General features: G+C 43.6%; 1 protein-coding gene across 2 annotated transcripts in view; it reads left to right on the forward strand.

Annotated features, from left to right (window-relative positions):
- The window catches only part of SEMA4A (semaphorin 4A), a 257,107-nt gene that overhangs the window by 82,355 nt on the left and 153,038 nt on the right, over positions 1 to 21,714 (forward strand). The window contains exon 1 of one of the 2 annotated variants that reach the window (XM_086947657.1): positions 2,078 to 2,146. The exons of the other annotated variant lie outside the window; for it this stretch is intronic. The gene's annotated coding sequence lies outside the window, so the exon portion shown is untranslated. Of the gene's footprint in view, positions 1 to 2,077; positions 2,147 to 21,714 lie in introns of those variants that run through there. 2 annotated transcript variants of the gene reach the window in all.

The following is a 21,714-nucleotide window of genomic DNA, read 5'->3' on the forward strand; positions in this document are numbered from 1 at the left end:
CGCCAGGAGTTCTGTGGCACTGAGGTTGGATCGGTAGATGCAGGTGATGCCTCCTCCTTTCTTGTTAGATTGTCTGTCTAGTCTGGCGATGTTGTAACCGGGAGGGACTAAGAGGTTCAGGCATGGAGATGAAGATTCATTGAGCCATGATTCTGTTAGAATAGCTAAGTCAAAGTTTTTGTTCATGATGAGTGCAGCAATGTCTACGACGTGCTTAGACGCCGATCGGCAGTTGATTAAGAGGCCAGACAGGGAGGAATCTGGAGTAGTGTCAGGAGTTAGGGTGGACAAGTGTACCGGCGCTAGGTTGCTCCTGACCACACTTCTGTTGCGGAAGGTAGCCGATAGTTGGAAAAATCAGGCCCCACCTCCTGTTCCAAAATAACCTCTACTGCTGGTAGATCGGAAGATGGCATCCTGTTGCTCCGTAAGAAACCATCCTGACTGCTGCTGTACCAGAAGTATCTGCCATTCTGCCCCAGAACAAAATGACTCAGACCAACTTAAGCTGCTGGAGCTACAGGCAAACATTTCATCTTCTCACTCCAGTTAGGGTGTTAAAGGGGTGGGGGTAAAACTCTGCTATGCAGCGGAATCTGAGTTTTTGCCGAATTCTGAGCTCCCAGCGGAGCCCGGAGTTGGCAAAACTATGCAAACTCCGCTGGCGTAGCAGAGTTCACCAACCACTCTTACTAAGGAGCCGATATCACACGGTGGCAGAGTAAACGAGATATAAATCACTGGAAATAGTGGATTTTCACCTCGTTTTCCATGGCTTGGAACTGCCGACGTCCATTAAGCGAGTGAAAACAGCCCAGGACATCGGCACCAACCTCAGCAAGCTTTTTTTTGTTTTTGGAGGAGGGGGCTTAGGGGCAGGATGGGAGCAAACGTATCTGTTAGGTACTTCTCTGCACAAGGCCCTGTCCCCTCCAAGGCCCGCCCTACCTCACATGGTGAGATTTTTGTTCAAGTTAACAGGTATAAAACAGTCTGTTCTATTTTCGTAGATCTACCGTTTTATGAGAAAAAAAAATGTCCCTGCCTAGCTGTGGCCACTGTGGTACATAATACTTATATAGAAATCATGAGAGTTCTAGCGGGCTTTGGCAGAACAGGTATTGGATATGGTGGTTATTAGACCTCTAATGATTAATGGAGTGCAAGTGGGGACCAGGAGCAGCCCGTGCAGGTACTCGACAGATGACGACGAGTAAAAATTTAATAAATCATCGTCTGTCGAGTCTACCTCACCCCGCCCCACTGCTCTTATCTGCACGGGTCACCCCTGAGTGGGGCTATGTCCGTAAAAGCTAATACCATTTAAATGAAAACCTGGAATAGTGGCAATACATAAAGGGGGACTAACAATACGGCAGGTAGGGATGTAACCCCGGAGAAAGGAATAACGTGTGGCACAAAGATAATCTCCAAAGAAACAAAAAAATGGAAAAACACACGCAGAGGCCTACCACTAGAAGTTAACTGAGTGTGCAGTCGTACTGCGGATAGTATTGGATTAAAACTGTTATTTCGCCTTGCGATATAAGAAATTAAAGTGCTGATAATCAGTAGTGCTTTAAATGGGCAAGTACTGAGTACCTCCACTTCTTTCATGTGAAAGAGAGAGTACCTGCACTTCCTAGCACTGCTGCAATACATTTAATGGTGGTGTACCAGCACTTCTCAGAAGCAAATTCGAAGTTTGTAAGGGAGAGCACCAGCACTTTGCATTTCCATTTAAAGGGCTGCTAATACGATGTGTCTACCTAGTGTAGGCTTTAAACTTCTTAGAAAATGAAACAATGGTAGAAGGAAAGTATTTTCCCGGATCCGCGGTTCGCACCATTCTCGGGAAGCCTGCCTTCTTCGCTTTCTTCTCCACTGGCTCGGGCCCAGCCGAGAACAACACTCCTCATTGAGGCTCCCGGGGGCTCCCGCGTCTCCGCCGCCAAAGCTCTCCGGGCCCTTGAAATCCAGGGCACGGCGGCGTGTCGGAACAGGCTGCTGACGGCAGGCGGAGCCTCTTCCTCCCAGGGCTGCCTGTTCTTGGTGCCCGCCTCCCGCTCCTAACACACAGAGCAGCACTTCGGACGCAGGCGGCGACGGAGCGCGCGGGAGACAGGGGGCAGCGCGTGCAGACCAGGTAAAAGCGCCCGAACCAGCGTCGCGTCCGCACATATCGATGTCGAGTGCAGGACGCAGCCGTGGGCTGCCCTGTAGGTAGGAATGTTGCGTATTAAGATTTCGGCCAGGTGCGCAGCAAGTGGGAGCGGATGCGGTCAGGTGACTAACATGCTGGACTGGGTTCTAACCCGCTTTCTGCTCTCAGTAAATTGTGTGCGTCTGGCCAAAGGGCCCGCTTCCACTCTCCCTTGCATTGTAAATATGTGAACTGTAATGCAATTGTAAAATGAAATATTTAAAGAAACTCTCCTAATGTGCACGATCTTGGATCGTCTCCCGGGAGCTCCCTCTCCTTAATCTACAGTGCACGAGTAGTTGTGCTCCAGTTTGGTTCGCGTTGTATTAGTACCAGCACTTACTTTGCTGCTCTGTCATGTTTCACTATGTACTTACATCGGGTGGAGGGCTGAGTGTGACAACATTCCAATGGATCTATTAATGGCAAATGCAGTTTTGTGCATCTGAATGTGTTCTATTGTTTAGATGACAACATCTGTAAAAATGTTGTGACACCTTTAGATGTCAGTATCAGTTGATAATTGAACGATGTGGGCTCGCATACGTGTGTTAGATAGATAAACAAACGTGTGGTGTTCTAATAACATTTTTGTCCATAAGCAATCCGTTAAATGGGCCGGTACTCACAGGCTATTAGTAAATACATTTATTTAATTTGAAAGGGAGAGTGCCTGCACTTCTCCTCGGTGGTGCATTACTTTTGATGGGGAGTACCAGCACTTCTTTATAGCGCATAGGCACTGTTGGTCACTGAGTACCTACACTTCTGTAATTCCACTTCGACCACTGTCCGTTGAGTAAAAGACTTCACCAAATGTACAGGGGACTTGGAGTACGGAGAGTAGAAGAGCCACACACCCCCCTGGCCATGCTTTACCTGCTACAACACATGCTTGTGACCCGGAACACAACAAATGGCCTGCGGTGCTCTTGGAAGCTGTGTAGTAAGCCCAGAACCCGTGTGGCAGTAGCTGGATTCAGCAAGAACTAGTGTCACGGTGCAAGTGCAATTTACACCAGGGAGTCAAGAATCCGAGTAGTACATTGCAGAAGTAAATAGCACTATTCCTGGGATTAATCTTTTACACCACACATACAACAAACAGCATTGTATCTCGGTGCTCCATCAATCTCTGTCATTGCTGCTGTCCCCAACGGTGTCGCCTTTACTGGCATCTGTGAGTTTAATGTCTGAGCAGTGCTTAAAGGACATCACGCTTGGGATTGCACATTACACACAGGTCTCTGCAATGTGCACTGGACTCTACTGAGCTATCTCAGCGCCCAGCAAGGCCATGGACGCCTTTCATTACAAAAATGAGCCCCTCCTTGCCAAATTTGACACTTTCACCCAGAGCTGGCAACTAAGCAAGAAGCACTTTGCTTTCTGGGACTTGTAGTTTCAGGTATCTAATTGTACAAATTGGGGTTCCATGTACTAGTTTATGTTCTATTGACTAAAAAGTTAATACAGCCTAGGCCGGGTCTCGCATATGGCTGGGCATTTCAGCAACTAAGCTGGATATGTCTTCTCAGTGTTATTATCTATTCACTTCTGGAATCTGTGTTTGTCCCCATGATAACAGGTTTGATTCCTGCCAGATCCATGCAGGCATTGATAAAAGGAGTACCAGTGAATTGGGTAATGATTAACATCTGCTAGTCAGCTCTCAAATGCCCTAAGCTGTGAATGCGTTCTTTACAAATGCTGTGTTATAAACATTGAAGGAGATTCATTATGTACCAATGGGTGCATTGTCGTGTTTTCCAGTGCAGGATTAGTTAGCTGGCCTCATCAGAAGCTGCTGTGAGTGAAAGCCGCATTGCATGTCCCTTAGTTCATCGTTCTTGTGTTTTTATATATTAGTGAGCACTGTCAGGTAGTTCTGTTCCCGGCTGTTCATGCAAAATTGTAGTTCTACTTCTCATGTTTGTGGAATATCATGGATTTTGGTGTTCAAAATCTGGGCAGCCTACACTGGGGCATGCTGTTTGTCAGCAAAGTGTTGTTTTCATGCTAGTGGTATGAGGTCACTCAATTCGTAGGGGGGTGCAATACAAATGATAACGACAAAACAAAGATGCATTTCTCTTTAAGCTGGATTTAAGCCACAACACTGAGACCGATTCAGGAACTGCATTTTGTAATATGTAAAGTAGTACTATAGAACTAGAGGCTGTCCTATTGATTGGATTTTAAAACATAATGAGCACTGTATGAATGTATTATTTTATCGAGTTATGATTTAATGAATTACTGCAAAATGTTATGGTGATCAGACTTAGAAATAAATTGTTTTTATAAACTGAATATTTTTTGAAATTTTCTGTAACATTGTTTCTTGGTTCTTGGTAATAACATTTCTTGGAAGTGAAATGACTACAGTAGAACTGTTCACTTCAAAATACAATTCACAAAGCTATGTATGTAAATCTCCGGCTCCACCTGTCCTCTCCTTTCTATGGGGAGGTATCCACACATATCGAACCTATTCATAAAGGTATTTTTTTACGAGTAAATCTACATGAGAAAATGTACACTTACACGTTGTAGTAAATGTACTACTCTTGGCTATTCACCATTTTGGAATGTAAATGTACTACAAGTGTAGACTAATATGACTCCAACCCCTAAAACAGGGGGCGAGCCTAATTAATGAATTTAACATTACTGCTAGTTACTTTTCACACACAGGGTGGAGATCTCCATACGGCAAAGTATCGGAAACATTTTAAAAGATTACTAAACTTTAAAATATATTAGTAAAACATTTCAATGCCAAATATTAATGTAAATTGGTTCTATATATTTATTTTAAATTGCTAGTACAACAAAAAAAATATGATACACACTTAGTACAGTAGGTAATATGTAGGTAATTTTTGTTTTGCGATTCTCAAATTGCGATTTTTAGGGAATCACAATTAGAGAATCGCAAAACAAAATGTAGGTAGGATTAGCAATTTTTTTTGTGAATCCCAATTATTCCTTATTTGCGAATCTCAAATTGAGATTCGCAAATAAGGAATACCTTCTCATTCATTCCTATGGGCTAGAAGGCCCATAGGAATGAATGGGAAGACATTCTCAATTTGCGATTCTCAATTAGAGCATCGCAAATTGAGAATGCAATTTCAGGATTGCAAGGGTGTCAATAGGACACCCTGTTGCACCCCTGAAATTAGCATGAGTGCACATGTGGCCCACATACATGGCATTTTTAAAAATGCCAAAAAGTGCATTTTTCAAAGAAATCGCAATTTACCACCAATCTGAAGTTGGTGGTATTTTGCGATTCCTTAAGCCACAAATCGTACAACTTGGGTGCTTCCTACATTGCATTTAAGGAATCTACATTTGCAATTCCTTAAATGCAATTGCAAAATAAGGAATCACAAATTTTGCGATTCCTTATTTTGCGTTTGGCTTTTTGTGTGCTACATAGCACACTGCCCGAATTGTGATCGCAAAAGCTGAAATTCTGCAAATTTCCGCATTTGCGATCGCAATTGGGCTACCTACATATGGCCCCAATTCACTAAATTGTCAATTCAAAATGTAATTGTGGCGTTACGTACAGAGATGCTGACATTGGAATTGGAGAACGAGGTTCGAGTCTCAGCATTGGCTACACATCCTGTGATTCTGGGCAAAACACTTAGGACCCGATTGCGATGTAGGGTGGACTCACATCTGTCAGACACTGTTGCAGAATGGAAACCGACGACCTCAGGTCAGCAGTTCCAACCGCATCATTTTGATGCATCTGCACACAGTGTGGCTGGAAACATTAATTTTCCTATGGTAGCTTGTGCAGCGTCCGGAAAACGCACACCCCATAAACTCCCGTAGGAAAATGGATGTTTCGAAACATCCCTGCACCGTGTGGTGCCTGCCACACGGTGCAGGGATGTTGAGGGGAACAGAGGTGCACCCCAGGCCCAAATGCGGTGGCCGCGGAGGGAGGTGGGCTCTGCTAGGGGACCCCAATGTCGCTTTCCGAAAGTCTTCTCATGTCGGAAAGGCCAAAATGGAATGGCTGTCGGAAACCAACATCATAATCCCCCTGGCTGAAACGCTGTCCTTAAGGGATTATGGTGAGTTTCCGACCGCCCATTGGAAAGCGTTAGCCAGTCCCTCCGACTGCTGCCTTCGTCCGCCAGCATCTTAGTGCATCGGTCGGACCGTAGCAGGAGATGGTGGTTGAACCGCAACCGACAAGCCACTGGTTGTGGTCCGACCGCTATCATAATTAGGCCCTCAACCTCCTCAATCTCCTTGTGCTTAAAAATATCAATGTGACCATGTGTTATGTAAATGGTGCTCATGTAAAGTGCACCAATACCTTTGGGTCATGTTTGCGCTATTTAAAAATACTGCATACTTAATTAAATAAAAAATGTGTGTGTGTGTGTGTACATATATATATATATATTTAAAGTTAAAATAACTGAATTAATTTTAATATTTAATATTTTTCCCATGGCATTCTGTTTTAAGTCCCTGGTGTTACCTTTTTCTATAGGAGGGTGTTGAAGTGCCAGTGGTTGGCCATCACAGGCACTGCAACACAATCTCAACTCTCACAGAAAATAAACCCATAGGAAATAATGTTAAATAAATACAATTAATTCGATCTATATATATATATGGCTATTCAACCTGGAGAAATTTGGAAAATAAATACTCGGAAAATCACAGCTTGTGAGTGCGCCATCTTTTTCCCATAAAAAGGAGTATATATATATATATATATATATATATATATATATATATATATATATATATATATATATATATATATATATATATATTACGCTCCTAAAATATGTACTATACACCGTTACAAGATGGCGCTCATGAAAAGTGTGTTGTATAATGATGTCATTTGTCCTTCATTAATGTCTATTATAATTTTGAATGTGATCACATGGTTTACATATAAAATTTGGTGCGTTTGAAAGTCGAATAAAAATCAAATGACTTTCCCCCCTCGAGTGCTGTGTCTCTTTGGGTAAAGGAAGGGGACGAGGAGCGTAATACATTGCGGCAGCACTTCCCGCAAGTACAGCACCCGTGCACGAGTGCGTCAACAAAGTGCAACAGGAACATGGATATATATATATATACATATAATTTTTATTTTTTTATTATAATTAATATTATAATCACTATGCAATAACATTGTTATTTTAAAATAAAAATAAACTTTTACACTTTTGCTCAAAAACTAAAACTGATTAAAATTAATTAAAAACATACTTTAATACATACTAAATTAAGCACAAATGTTACTGTGGGTGAGAAGTTTTAAAAATTACTCTTTAAGAAATATACTTTATAAATGAAATAATATATTTAATTTAATTCAATATTTATACACATTGAATGTAATGAGTTACTGTGCTATATCATTGTACTTTATTAGTTCTATGTTACTAATAAACATTTACAATTATTTTGCATTTATATTTTTTATTAAAATACTTCGTTTTTTAAAGAAAATTCTATAAGTCTCTATAAACTTTCCAATAGGGAGGTCTACTTCAATGTGAAAAGTTACTAATAGTGACTTTAAACTCTTAAATGAGCCCATAGACGTCTCCACCACATGGTGTCTGGGGTGAAAACATGTAGGTCTACAATTAGGTGTAAATCTTCACTCGGAAATGGTGAATAGCTCAAAAGCGTAGCTTTACAGCTAAGTTCAAGAGTACATTTGCACGTGAGTAAATCTACATATGAGAATGTACCTTTGTAAATAGGGCCTAGTTTGCTTTTCAATGAACCAACAAGATGCAGGTCATTGGAGAAAAGGAATGTCAGTGTCTTTCTTAACTTGTGCCTTCTAAAGCTTTACAACAGTAAACATTGTTGTACTGGAAGTGTTGCATTCCTTAGGCGAAGGAGTGGTGGTCTACTATTCTACGCTAGGTAACTCAGCTACAACAAAAATGTGCTGAAATCGAGTTTCTTGCTTCAACATATCTCCACTGCAAGGAAACGTTTTTTATTAATTTATAAACTTTTGTATAATTTAACACCATACTGTGTAGATCATCTGGTTAAGAATCAGGCCTAAGAAATCTAAAAGGTGATGTGTGTAATGCTTGAGTAAATCTCCCCCAATGTTTTTTTCCTGAGACAGCATTCCAGTCCATCATTTTTTTGCACACTCTGCCTCTATAGCCTTATAGCCCCCTGCCGAGGGTTATACCTGTTGTTAAGGGCCCTGAACTCGAATTATAGGCCTGAGCAACATAAATGTTCTGTGACAGTCAGGCAATCAAAATGCAGCAGATCTGCAAATCTAGAGATAGATTTGCAATTCACTACTCACTAAGGAAGAAAAGGCTCCTTTCCCTAATGGGGTATCTTTATGTTTTTTTAATGGCTTCATAAACCGTCCAAGGATTCACGAATCCATGGAGGATCTGCAAATTAATATTCCATATAGCTCTAAAATGTAATGTTCTGGCCCAACCTAGCACCTTTTTGAAGGTTTTATAAAGGCAATTTCTTTAAAATGACTAAACAGAGTTACACCAACCAAGCAAAAGCACCATCCTTGAGTAAAGTTCTATCGGCTTTCTTGGCATCGCTTGAAGGATCTATACTAAATTCTATTTTGATAGAGTTTCATGCAGATTGCTTTAACTGCTCCAAAGTTATTAAAAAAAATGCAATTTCTATGGAAAATATGATCTGATCAAATCTCCACTGGGGCTATCTATGCCAGTGTGTGTGTGTATATAACGGTACATCCATAAGTTTGCTCTGGATAAAACATCTGGATGTACAGTTTAACATCAATGCATTCAGATGGACTCTACATCACTGAAAACACCTCATGATTACTTCATATCTCTGAAGATCTCAGGACTGTATTAATCTCACACTCAATACAGGATCTTACCTCATGATGCTTTTTGAAAATCCAGCACTGTCAGCTGTGAAGTCACTGAGCAAACAATCTTGTACTACTCCAAGAAGGTGGAGAAGACACGTTATAGGTAGAGGCCATCTGTTTGAGTCACTTCTTTCTAGGATATTTCATTTCTTTGTGACTCATTGTATCCTTTGGGATCTGGATGTTTGCCCTGGTAGGTACTTACCCAAACCTTCAAAATTGTAGGATACACAGTATTGTTTAGAAAAAGATTTCCTGTTTCCCCATCTGAGAGAAGAATGTGCCCCTTATAAGCTTTAATCATTGAGGTCGCCGGTTGGAAACCAGCTAATTTAACTTATAGAATCTGAGCAGGACTCTTCTTAAAGTTTTAGGGCCAGATGTAGGAACTTTTCATTTTGCAAGTCTCAAATTACGATTTTTTGTGATTCGCAATTTTAGACGCGCATAATGAAATGTACTAATGTGTCTCCGACACATTAGCGATTCCCAAATGGGTCGCAAGGGACCTGTCTTATCAAGTATTCATGAGGCAGGTCGCAATTTCCGACCCATTGGGAATGGACAATAACACAGGTATGGAGGCTTGCTGGGGACAGCAGACCATCATGTCTATGTTTGCTTTTTAAATAAATCAGCTATTTTTTTCAAATGCAGCCCATTTTCCTTGAGGGAAACACAATGCATTTAAAAGAAAAAGATTTAAAGGGTTTTTTTCAGTTTTTAAGGGCAGGCAGTGGTCAGTGGGACCACTGCCTGCCCTGGAAAAATGTTGGTGCCCTATTCACAAAAGGGAATTTGCCAATAGCGAATTTTTTGCAACCACATTCCTAGTTGCAAAATATTCCTACATACCAGTGCAACTCACTGTTAGGAAGGGACACCCCTAACATGTCCTTTCCTAATAGCGACTTGCAAACCCTGTTTTTCAAGTCGGTAATAGGTTACCCACTCGCAAAATAGAGTTGGTAGATGCTAAACCGTCACAAATGGCCCAATGAGCCATTTGCAAACATTAAAATGCTTTGTACATCTTGCCCAAAGCTCAATTTGACTTTCGACCGATCTCTCATTCCTATCACCATTTAAGACTTTCAGTATGCTGTGATTGATAACCATTAATATAACATGTACGCCATTTTTAGGTCTCACCTGACCCAGCGCATGCGCTGATCTGGCGAGACTTTTAGTGAGGGCTCCAAAAATGCTACCATGGCCAGCCTAAAGCTACAGTGCATGTGCGCGGGTGCGCGCTTAGGAGCAGAGGCGCCATATGGCAAACCTCGTCATGCTCATTAAGCACCTGCAATCACTTTCCTTTCACTTTCGCCCGCGATCACTTTTGCGGCGTCCATTTGATCTCATTCAAAGGTTCTCTGCGTGCACATGACCCAGGCAAGCACTTTAAGGGCTATTGAGCAGATGCCAAGACTCGGACCCGGATCCCAAATCCTGAGTCTGCAACTCTGGCCACTGCACCACTCCCACTCCCCCTATTAGCACTTTATATGCTGTGCGTTAAGGTGGTTGCTCGACAGATGTAACAGGATGATTGCGCTTTATTGTGTGTGGACTGAATGGCTTCTTACTTGCCCCATGGTGCTTTACCGGGTCATCTGCACTTTTTAATTTCTTGTATTTTAATACAAGGTACATTGTATTTTGTGTTGTTTCAAACATTACTGCCTAGGTTGGCTGTCTTGCGTATCTGCTCTATTTTAGATCTTGCGAAAAAGGGGGATTTTTTCCTATGCCTCTAATGTTAATTCAAACAATTAATGCATGAAAAAGGATAAACCAAACTTTATTAGTTTATCCTGACACTTGATTTATGTCGTTTTTCTTTTTGATGAATTGTAAAACTTTCATTTTGAGCCAGAGAAAGAACATCATCAACTTCACATTTTGCCATACAGAAATGTTGAAACACAAAAATTCAATGTTTACAGTGAAAAACATGTGAAAATAAATATATTTAAATACAAAACAAATGTGCTCTTAAATTTCTGAACAAATCAATCTAAACAAATCATTATACAGTTGCCAAGAGACAGTACAAAAAACTGCGATTGTCAAATCAATTCCCAGGGGGTAAAAAGGGATGCCTTAATGAATAGATGGATGGCATCCATCTATTCATTAAGGCATCCATCTATTCGTTAAAGAGATTATGCCAACGGCATCTGTTTATCCCCTGATTAAAACGAATCAGAATACAATAACACTTTAACAGGGACGCGGGTGGTATCAGAAAGCCCTTTTTACCCCCTGGGAATTGAACTAGAGGAGAGAGTTTGTACTCTGTAACTAGCATCGTAACCCAACCACCCAAACACACACACACACAACTACACACACAACCATAACCACACAAACCAACATACAACCACACACAGACAACCAAACACACCCACACACACAACCACACACTACAACAACCACACACAACCACAACCACACACACACAACCACACACACACAGCCACACACACACAACCAGACAAACACACACACAACCACACACACACAATCACGCAAACACACAACAACACACACAACCACACATCATCACAACTACACACAAAATCACAACAACACACAACCACAACCACACACACAACCATAACAACATCCACACACAACAACACACACTACACACAACCACAAAAACACCCAGACACACAACACCCACACACACAACCACACACACACAACCACAACCACACACACAACCACAAACACACAACCACAACCACACGCACACAACCACAATCATACACGCACACAACCACACGCACACACAACCACACACAACCACAACCACACACAACCACACACACAGCCACACACACATACACAACTACACACACAACCACACACAACAACCACACACACAACCACACACAAAACCACACACACAACCACACACACATGCACACCACCACGCACACACACACAACCACACACACACAACCAAACCCAACAACACCCAACCACACTACCATACACACAACCACACACACACCCACAACCACACAAACACACAACCACACACACAACCGAACCCAACAACACCCAACCACACTACCACACACACAACCCCTCCCACAACCACACCCAAACCCACAACAACACCCACACACAACCACACACAAACACACACACAACCACAACCACAAACACAACCACAACCACACACCACCACAACCATGCACAACCACACACAACCACACACACAACCACACACACAACCACATGCACAACCAAACACAAAACCACACACAAACACACCCTTACCCACAACCACACCCACAACAACAATCACACACACACAAACACACACACAACCACACACACAACCACACACACAACCACAGGCACAACCACACGCACAACACACACAACCACACACACAACAGCACCCACAACAACACCCACAACCACACCCACAACAACACCCAAACCCACACACAAACACCCAGCCAACCACAACCACACACACAACCACACCCACAAAGCCACACCCCCACACAACAACAACCACACACAACACAACACACACAAACACTCACACAACCACAACCACACAAAACCGCAACCACACACAACCACAACCACTAACGTGCACGGCCTGCACACAAAACTAGAAAATCCCGACTTCATGGTTTTCATAACACAGTACAATATTCTTCTTTTTCAAGAATCTTGGCAGAAAAGCCCTTCTCCAATAATTAGTTCCAAAGAATTTCAGAATCCGGCTAAAAGAGCCACTAAATACGGAAGAGCAAAAGGAGGCCTCTCCACCTTAATTTCAACAGAAATTCCATGGCACGCTTCTATAATAGACCTAGACTGCTCTTGGATGTTATGTGTCAAATTAAACGCCTCGTTGCTCCACAGTCTCCTTATACTCAACATCTAGATCCACCATCCATCCAAGCAAAAGAGCCTAAGAATCGAACAACTAATCACATCTCTAATAACACTAAAACTAGCCTACCCAGATGCTAACATCATACTGTCAGGCGACTTCAACATGAATTTACAACACAACAGGAATAAGGACACAACAGAGGGCATATCAGCCTCCAATCGACAGGTCTCCCTCGGTAAGAGATGCGCAGCTCGCCTGAATGATCTCTCAATGCAAGTGCTCAATGGTCAAAGCCCAACAGATCGACCCCCAGCACATACAAGGGTCACCCAAAAATCATGCTCAACCATCGACTACACGTTTACGGACTACGACCTTTTCCCGTACATTGAGAACTTTCAAATAAAAGATAGGGCAGAAAGCTATCATCAACCACAATCATTCACTTTATTAGGAAGTTTCGTACTTCCAGAGAAACCAAAGGCGATGCCTTCTTTAACCCAATGTTATAACTTAAAACGCCTCTGCTGGAAAAAGAAAAACATTGAGGATATCACATGTATATACTCCAGCCTCTTGGAAAGATCTAATCTAGAAACACTGAGCATAAAGGCCTGGGAGTCCTTCATCCACGTCATAAATAATTAATTTTCCAAGCGCGTCCATGGCCATAAAGAAGGAAATTTAAAGGGTGCAGCCTGGTACACAAAACGCTTGAGGAAACAAAAACGACAACTAAATAAGTACATCAGACAATTACTTTCTCAGGGACCAGAACACCATCAGGGAATCCTGCTTTTAATTGCAAAAGCAAGAAAGGAGCACAATAGGGATATAAGATTGGCCAAGAAAAGAGTACAATGAACATATCTGGGCAAAACTTCTCTATGCATGTAAACTAAGGGACTCCAAGCGTTTCTGGGATCAAATCAATCAGTTAACTAAATGCAGGAATTGACATCATAACTCGGACGTAATGGATACAACTTGGAGAGCCCACATCGAACACCTATACAACAAAACTCGATCTCCAATTGCCCCGAATAATGGAACAATAACAGCAAATGGGGCCGGCGGCGGAGGACAAGCCAACAATATGTCGACCCATGAATCGTCTCAAGACTTAGATTCTTTTTCTGCTGAAAAAGTACTAAAGATAATAAAAAACTTAAAACTTGAGGGAGCTCCAGGTCCCAATGGACTATTAAATGCCCTGTTTCGGCATGACCCTCCATTTTCGTCTCGCCTCCTGACTCCCCTTTTTACCAAAGCTATAACATGCAGTTTGGTCCCTGAGTCCTGGAGAGGAAGTATCCTTAACCCAATCCACAAGTCGGGTTCCCGCTCGGATCCCTCCAATTACAGATTAATCGCACTGATAGAAGTGGAGGCGAAACTATACGCATCTAATCTTTTGGTTGAGCTAGAGGCTTGGGTCAGCAGATCAAACTTAATACCTTACACGCAAACTGGATTTCGGGCAGGGATGGGCACCCTCACCAATATTTCAGCGGTTACTCTCAAAACCAATCAGTCATTTGCAAAATCTAGGCCCTTGTACGCCTGCTTTATCGACCTAAAAGCAGCTTTCGATAAAGTTTCAAGAGCCGATTTATGGACAAAAATGCAAGACTAGGGGGTTCCGCCACGACTCCTGATGGCCATCATCAATCTATACTCACATACATGGGTACAAATCAAGAAAGGAAATGGGTCCAGTTTAACTGGCAAAATTCCAACATCCAATGGGCTAAAACAGGGTTGCGTATTGGCACCCTCCCTATTTAACATTTACACCTCCGACCTCGATATGCGCCTCAGGTTAATCCAATCCGACCCTCCAAAATTCGGAAAAAAAACGATCCCTTGCGTCCAATATGCCGATGACATACTCCTGCTAGCACAAACTCCTATAGGCCTGCAGAAACTGATTACAGAAATAGGAGACTATGCCACGTTGAACCAACTCACGATTAACCATAAAAAACAAAAGTTATGTGTTTCTCGAAATCTATTAAAACATCTAAAATGCAAACTTTTTCCTGGAAATTGGATGAGCATCTATTGACTAGGGTTATGTGCTATAAATACCTAGGCTTCCAGCTAGATGGTAAGCTTAACTTCAAATCAAACTTGGACCAAGGTCACATGAAAGCCAAACAACTGTTGTTCGCTTTTAAAACCCTAAGGAAAAAACTTATAGGATGCTCCACCGCCCACCTGCTTAAAGTGATTGCTGCAAAATTTTTACCTTCCATTTCATACGGCTCAGAAATTCTGAATACTAAAGATGCCACAGTCCTAAATACTTTCTAAGAAAATAAGGAGTGTGGCCCAATGGACAGAAGTGGGGTAGGGCCCAGAAATACTTATACAAAAAGAGACCCACACTTCCAATTATTTCAAATAGTCTTATTCTAAATGAAAAGGTAAACAAAACCTGATATGTTTATTTCGGCAATTAATTGCGCCTTTTATTCATACGTTTTTTAGAAAAAGAATACTGTTTTTGACAAGAGAAGACAATGTACTTCACATGGCCAAACAATCTTGTTGTCTTAATTGTACCAAAATATTCATCAAACATACATAAAGAGTGAAAACAATCAATTATTACAAGACATAACAAAAGTGAAATAAAAAGTGAGAGATGTCAAACTATTTCAAACAACATCAAAACAACATCATCAAATGTTCAAAGATAAATACATTTCATTACTACGTATTGAAATATCATAAATGAATCTAAATACTTGGTGTAAGAATAAATGTCAAAATTATTTTCGAAAGAGTAAGGGTTAATCTCCTTTGCCTAATAGCGTTTTCAAAGAATGGAACTTAACAGTCCTAAATACAGCACAATCCGTATTATTTAAGAGACTGTTTTCAATTCCACTGCACACCTCACAGGCACAAATCCGCCTAGAATATGGTCTAAAAAATCAGATTATGGCCAGACAAGGCGCCCTTGTAAAATACTACTGGAGGATGAGGGAGGCAGAAGACAACACCCTAGTCCACTATTGTTGGGTCGAGATTGAAAAGCAAAAGAGCCTAGCCAACTCAATCACAGCAGCCCTGAAGGAATCCCTGTCGGCATTACAGTTAGAGGATGCTTGGCTCACCCTTGCAACGTACTCCGGATTTAAAATCGTAGTCAATAACGCTATCAAACGGGCCTCTTTATTAACTGATAAAACGTCCTTTGCAAAAAAACATCATGCCTGGGCTGTGATAAAGGATTACCAGAGGCTGAAGCCACAACAATACCTGTTGGAACAATTTTCCCATCAGAAAAAACATTATCTGACTTTGATACGCATGAGTTCTTTCCCCTCAAAGGATTTGACCCCAAAATTGAAACAAATATGGCCATCCAAGGAGTGTCGTCTCTGTGGTCAAGGGGAAGAGTCACTACTACATTTACTATGTACTTGCTCTTTTTTATTGGAAGTCCGAAAATCCACCCTCCGGGAGGCTCTAAGGAAGGAACAAATAAGAACATGTAGAGCAGCGGTCATTAAATGTCTCGGAGAGTCGTCAATTCCCCTGTCCTGCAGAGCCATAATACTATGGAAAATTGCAGCAAAAGAACTGGCAAAATGCGACTTTGCCAAGCAGCCAACTAATTAGCAGATATTTCCTAAATGCATTGTTATATTCATCATTATTTTTTAAATAATAAGCATCTCCTTATTGTGACATCGACCTTAAGTGTTTTTAGGTTTTTAAAAATTTATATTCTAAAGCACTGCGTTTTATGATGGTTGTCCATCCTTTTATGATTTTTTTTATTGAATCAAATAAAAGTATATTTTTGAGCACAACCACTAACTCACACAACCACACACAACAACAACCACACACAACCACAACCACACTCACACAACCAAACACACAGACAACCACACACAAACACACACACAACCACACTCACAACCACACACACAGAACAGAAAACCACAACCACACACACACACAACCACAAACACACACACAATCACACACTCACAACCACACAGACACACACACACACAACCACACACACACAACCTCAACCACACACACACAACCACACACACACACACAGCCACACATACACACAACCACACACACACAACCACACACTCACAACCAAAACACACAACCACACACACACAAACACACACACAGCCATACACACACCCCCACACACAACCACACACACACACAACCACACCACACACAACCACACACACACACACAACCACACACAACACACACACACAAACACAACCATTTTTTTTCACTGTCAGATGTGATAAATAGACAAATATTGCCCATATTTAATTATGCTGTATCCTCAGTTCAATACTGGGGTGCTTTTTTAACTTGTCTCTAGTTCAGTGCGAATCATTACTAATTAAAATTGTGTTAGCTTTGACTTTTTTTCAATGCAAACTTTACCTCAAAAGGTTGCAGTAACAACTTGCAAGTCCGCAGCGGAAGCCTATTCATTCGCTAATTAATTTCAACATAAGGTTGCAAGACCCAAAATTGGAGTTTTCAGGATTTTTATTAGTTTCTTGTTTGAAGATGTTACTCTCTCCTGCGCACCCCACTCCTGTACTAAGGTTATAAGTAACCTGGCACCCGCCTTTCAGAGGTTCTTGCATCCAACCAAATGAGGCATGGCACTGGAGTATCCCAGCCAGGTACACACCGGGTGATGATCTCCGCACCTCCTTCTAGACCCCAAATCACCACTGTTTGCAGTCTGTCACTCACCCCTCACATCCCTGGCACTCACCCTTCACACATCAGGCCTGGCAGTCACTCCTCGCACCTGGCACTCACCCTTCTCCCTCTCTGGCACTCAGCATTAACTCTCTGTAATACTCAACTGTCACCTCCCTAACACTCACTCTCAACTCTTCAGGTACTCAAACTTCCCCTCCCTGGCACATATCCTACACCTTCCAGAAATTCACCCATGTCCCACCTACCATTCACTAATATGTCTCCTTCCTGACAGAGACCTGGTTTAACGACTCCTCCGCACCCAACATCACCATAGCCATCCCAGATGGCTATATGATCACCCGCAGAGACCGCACCATGGCGTTGGAGGAGGAATTGCCATCGTCCACAAGAACAGCATCAGGGCTTCGATTTGCACTGACGAGGAGCGCAGCACAGCCAAACACATGCATTTCCAGATCCACACAGACCCTAACTCCACCATCAGAGGCACCCTCGTCTACCAACCCCCGGACCCTGCCCCAGTTCAGCGACTCCATCGCTGACTTGATCCGCACGCACGCCCTAACCTCCACCGATTACATCCTCCTCGGAGACCTGAACTTTCACCTTGAGAACAACAATGACAACAACTCCGCAACCCTGATCGATAACCTCGCCAACCTCGGACTGAAGCAACTCGTCACAACGCCCACCCACTCGGCCGGCCACACGCTCGACCCCGTCTTCTCCTCAAGCCTGCACGTCTCCATCAGTCACACCACCGAACTCCTCTGGACCGACCACCACTGCATCCACTTCGCCTTCCAGAAACCCACCACACCACCGCACCCAACAGATCCCCCGCCGCTGCTGGAGCAAAATATTACCGAAGACCAACTACATGCAAACCTCGCTCTCAGCCCACCCACTGAACCTTCCAACACAGATGACGCTGCCCACAGCCTCAGACGCTGGATCGAGGACAGCGCCAACACCCTCGATCAGCTGAAGAAACCCCCCCACAGAGACACCAGCACGAGGGCCAGCTGGTTCACCCCAGAACTCCTAGCCTCCAAGCAAGCCTGCCGGAAACTAGAGAACAAATGGCACAGTGAACAAACTCCGGACAGCCATGCAGCACACAAGGACGCCATCCGCAACCACCACCACCTCATCAGGGCGGCCAAGAGGACCTCCTTGAAAGACCGCCTCGACAACAACGCAGACAATAGCAAGAAGCTCTTCAACATCGTGAAGAAACTCTCCAACCCCAGCTCCAACACCAACGACATCCTGCCGTCGCAAGCCCTGTGTGACTCCCTTGCCCCCTTCTTCCACTGCGAGATAGCAGACATCCACGACAGCTTCAATACCCAGACAGCCCCAACAGACAGCAACACAACAGACCCTCCGTACACCATCGACCACGACCCCCAGCTAGCCTGGGTCAGCGGCAGCATCGATGACACCATCAGACCATGCGCACAATCCACTCCGGCTCTCCGTCAGACCCATTCCTGCACCACGTATTCAACAGAGCAAGCAGCTCCTTCGCACCCCACCTGTGCAACGTCATCAATCTCTCCCTCACGACCTCGACCTTCCCAGAGATCTGGAAACATGCAGAGATCAACGCCCTACTCAAAAAACCTAAGGCAGACGAAAGAGACCTCATGAACTTCCAGCCCATCTCTCTGCTCCCCTTCCCGGCCAAGGTCATAGAGAAAACCGTCAACAGACAGCTAACCCGATACCTCGAAGAAAACAGAATCCTGGACCCTTACCAGTCAGAGTTCCGCAGCAACCATAGCAACGAGACTGCCCTCATCGCAGCCACCGACGACATAAGGACCCTGCTGGACAACGGCGAGACCGCAGCACTCATCCTCCTAGACCTCTCTCCCCCCTTCGACACCTCCTGCCACCGCACACTACGCGCACGCCGCAGGGATCCGAGACAAGGCTCTGGATTGGACCACCTCCTTCCTCTCCGGAAGAACCCAGAGCGTCCGCCTCCCCCCCATTCTGTTTCAAAGTCTCCGAGATCATCTGCGGCGTACCCGAGGGATCCTCCCTCAGCCCGACGCTGCTTAACATTTACATGGCCCCGCTCGCACACGTAGCCCGACAGCACGACCTCAACATAATTTCCTACTCTGATACTCTCCCTTACCAAGGACCCCATCACCGCCAAAGCCAACCTCTACAAAGGAATGAAGGCCATCGTCGACTAGATGAAGACCAGCTGTCTGAAGCTGAACTCGGACAAGACGGAGGTCCTCATCCTCGGCTCCAACCCTTCAGCCTGGGATGACTCCTGGTGGTTGACGGCACTGTAGGCAGCCCCGACACCCACCGACCACGCGCGCAACCTTGGAATTATCCTCGACTCAGCGCTCTTAATGCCCAAGCAAGTCAACGCTGTCTCCTCCTCCTGCTTCAACACCCTCCGCATGCACCGCAAGATCTACAGATGGATCCCGACAGATACAAGAAAGACAGACATCCAGGCCCTCGTCAGCAGCAGACTCAACTACGGAAACACCCTCTACGCGGGACCCCCGACCAAGCTCATCAAACGACTACAACGCATCCAAAACACCTCGGCACGACTGATCCTCGATGTACAAAGCCATGGCCACATCACCCCCCCACCTGAAAAACCTGCACTGGCTCCCCGTCAACAAGAGGATATCCTTCAAGCTCCTCACCCACACACAAAAGGCACTCCACAAGACCGGCCCAGCCTACCTCAGCTGACGGCTCTCCTTCTACATCCCCAACCACCAGCTATCCTCCGCTGACCTCTCACTCGCCACCGTCCCGCGCATCTGAAGAACAACCACCGGTGAGAGATCCTTCTCCCACCTCACCACCAAGACATGGAACACCCTCCCACTGAGCCTACGACAGACCCAAGACCTGCTGACCTTCAGGAGAATACTCAAGACCTGGCTGTTTGATCAGTAGCGCCCCCTTCCAGCGCCTTGAGACCCTCGCGGGTATGTCATGTGCTTTACAAATGATTGATTGATTGATTGACTAATCACCCCATTGGTACTCACCCTTCACCTCCATGCCACTAGCCCTTCATCCCCCTGGCCTGGCAGCTACCCTTCACCCCTTGCACTCACCCTTCCCCTCCCTGGCACTCACAATTGACCCTCCTGACTCTTACGTCTCACCTCCATGGCACTCAACCTTCATCTCCCGGGCACTCACCCTTCATCCACCTGACCTGGCACTCAACCTTCACCTCTGTGGTACTAGTCCTTCACCCCAATGGCCTGGCAGCTACCCCTCACCCCTGACACACATACATCTTGCCCTCTCGGCACTCACCCTTCCCGTCCCTGGAACTCACCCTTTACCCTCCTAACTCTTACGTGTCATCTCCCTGGCACTCACTCCTCACCTCTCTAGCACTCACCATTCACCCCCATGTCCAGACAGTCACCCTTTTCCCTCCTGGCATTCAATACTCACCTCCCTGCCACTCACCCTTAACCCTCCTGGCACTAGCCCAGTTTAAAGAAATACACCCCCTCATACCACTCAGTACCGGTACACAGACAAAATATCGATTTTTAAATATCGATATGCAAAAATATCGAAGTTTAAATATCGATATACAAAAATATCGAAGGTAAGTAATATCGACAGTCTAAATATCGATATTGGTATGATATCAGTAATATCGAAGTTGTAAATATCGATGTTAATAATATCGAAATTAATAACTTTGATGTTACTAATATCTATTTTTAAATAAATTTAGTGTATATTATATTGTATTTATTATGTTTTATTATTTATTTTTAATGTTATTTTATTAAATATTGTCTTTTACTACTGTAGCGGGTTGTGGGTTTATAGGGGAATAGGGTGGGAAGTAATTTAATTATGTTAAATTAATTATTAATTAGTAGGAATTATTAATTAATTAATTGAGAATTAATTTTTAATTATTTTTAATTAATTTATTAATTGATAAATATGTTC

Source organism: Lissotriton vulgaris, chromosome 12 (assembly GCF_964263255.1).
Source record: "Lissotriton vulgaris chromosome 12, aLisVul1.2, whole genome shotgun sequence".
Taxonomy (NCBI): domain Eukaryota; kingdom Metazoa; phylum Chordata; class Amphibia; order Caudata; family Salamandridae; genus Lissotriton; species Lissotriton vulgaris.